The following is a 2,708-nucleotide window of genomic DNA, read 5'->3' as shown; positions in this document are numbered from 1 at the left end:
CCAAGAAAAGAAGATACAACAAACAAACAATTAGAAACAAAAAAAGGGTGACATTGAACATGTATGTAGCTAATAAAAATCACAATATTTGAATTTATCACACAATAAATATTTATATACACTTTATTTAACATACAGTCAGCGTCGAAAATAAGAGACATCAGGGCCCAGCAAAATTTTGGAGTCATAAATGAGTCTTTAAGGAGTCCTATTTCGGAGCCTTTACGCGCATAATGAGCTCATTTAAAAGTCCGATATGAGAGTGTTAAAATTCATACATCAAATGAGCCTCAATATGAGTCATATTGGGCTCTTATTGGCCTCACATACGGCTCATTTTGGACGCTTTTAAACAACGATTTTTAGTCCAGTAAATTGAATTAATGCATTTGTGGAAGTTTATTATTTTCTTCCATACAAAACAGATTTTCGAACATAGTAACTTCGTATAGAGCAAATGCATGCCACGCATTTTTACATATAAAGACTCAAAAATCACCGCGAAATATGGTGACTTATATACATACATATCGTCGATTAAAGTACAAAACCGCGTATCGTCATTCTGCAAAACCGCGTAACTGACATTTGCTGCCAAAAATTGGATTTGCTCACACAAGCTCTTGGCTCAATCCTTATCCATTCGTCCTGAAATATACTAGCCAGATATGCGATTGCTTTATAAAAAAGCGAACCATTTTGAAATATAAGTGTTTTCACTCTCTAGAAAATAATTGATGCAACCTCACTTACGCGGTTATGCATTATCTTGATACGCGGGTTTGCATTTTGTTGATACGCGGTTTTGTACCTTAAACGACGATGTATGTATATATATTGTGCTAACAACACGTCTCTATTTTCTACTAAATGTGTCTTAACATCTGTCAAATTTCTGTTTTAACTTTGTTCCGTTTTCTAATGTGGGCAACTTGCTGTCTCAACATATCACTTTCAAAATAGCATCAAGCCAATCAGTTCGATCTGTTTCTAATGTAGATCAAGGACGTGAACCGGATGAAAAATTTCGTCGGTTCGGTTCAACGGTTCGAAAAACAAAAAAATAACGCGCAATGTTAAGGGTCAAGTGTCTGTCAAACGAGATGGGTTGCCTTTACATTTGATATTAGGTGCGTTCGTTTAAAATCTCCAACAGAAACCAACCAACTGCCAAATTCCGGCGAAATGTCATCTGTTCGCTCACAAGAGAGAAATATCCAAAATAGTACGCGAACAGAAAATTTGCAGAAACTTGCAAGTTAGACGAACAGCTGATATAATTTTTGTTTACATACAAAAGTGTAAAATTTAAAACGTACGAAAAGCCATCACAAAGTGTTATACTGACACAGTTTATTGATTAAACAAATAACTACTTATTTCTTACAAGTTTAATTAGTCGCATTTTGTAATTTTTATCTTCCAAACCATCAAATTAAATTTTGTGATTTGCGTAAATGCCAACCAGCTGTTTTTGATCAGCTGTTTCCCTGTTGGCAAATTGCTGTTGGCAAAAATTTTTCCAACAGAAACTAACAGCTTCCCCTCAAAATGAAATGTCACTTTGCTCTCTCAATTTCCCCTACTTTGCAAGTTTTTTGCGTACGCGAACGCAAAAACCTGTAAGTTTTGGTTAAACATGAACAATTAACAGCTACGCGAACGAACCTATTGTCACATGGTAAACAAACATGTTAGGTATTACCATGAAAAAAGTGGGTACATTTATCTATTGAAAATTGGTTGAAACGAACCTTTAAACCTTTATAAAAAAAAGACCAAACGGTTTCTTAATTTTATGTAACTATCATTTTAAAGAATGTGACTGGTGGGATACTGAAAATAAATTTATTTTACCCTTGTACACTCAAGGATGAATTTTAGCCAATACACTTAATTTTCACGAACGATGTTTTTGTGTTGTAAAATATGAATTAAACGCTTTCTTTTTCAATAAAAATTAGGTTTATATCGAGCCCTAACCGCCAAAATAACGTAAGCGAAATTTTTTTTTAATTTTCTTATTGATGCAGAAATGTATCTAGATGCTCTAGCAATATTTCTGCATCAAAAAGAAAATTTTGAAAAAAATGTCCCTTACGTTATTTTGGCGGTTAGGGCTGGATATAATCTTCATAGAAACATTAACAAATATTTACAGTTGTGACTGGTGGGTGGACTTCTCCTTACTTTAAATTATGCATGAAATAAAAGTTTCCATAGACAAAAATTGCAACTTCTTTTTATTTATTTTTCACCAGATTAATGAAATGTAGTAATTTAAAAAGAGTAGTAGTCTGGATTAGAGATAATTAGGGCATATTTCAATTTATGTCGTTCTTCTCTTTTTACATGGAATGTCCCAAAACCAATGTTTTTCATAAATTTAGATATCTTTCTAAAATTTAATTTAAAAAAGTTGTTTGTTTATTAACATTTTAGTTCTCGGTCTTGGTTGTTGACAATTATGTGGAAATGCTCATATCTTATTTGAAAATGTGTCCAAATTTATGCAGAGGCATAGAAGCAGTGTCGCTCAAAATTATACACACGAGTTTATTGTGTGTGAGTGTGTATGTATGTACAAAAACGAATCGGTTTAGATGTATCAATTTGGATACATTTTATGTATGTATTTACTTATGTACATATATCATATATTACCCACCATGCAAAACATGAGAAATAGGCAACAATCGTCAACGGCA

Source organism: Rhagoletis pomonella, unplaced genomic scaffold, assembly GCF_013731165.1.
Source record: "Rhagoletis pomonella isolate Grant_MI unplaced genomic scaffold, Rhpom_1.0 Rhpom_scaffold_04090, whole genome shotgun sequence".
Taxonomy (NCBI): Eukaryota; Metazoa; Arthropoda; class Insecta; order Diptera; family Tephritidae; genus Rhagoletis; species Rhagoletis pomonella.
Note: the sequence above shows the minus strand (reverse complement) of the source record.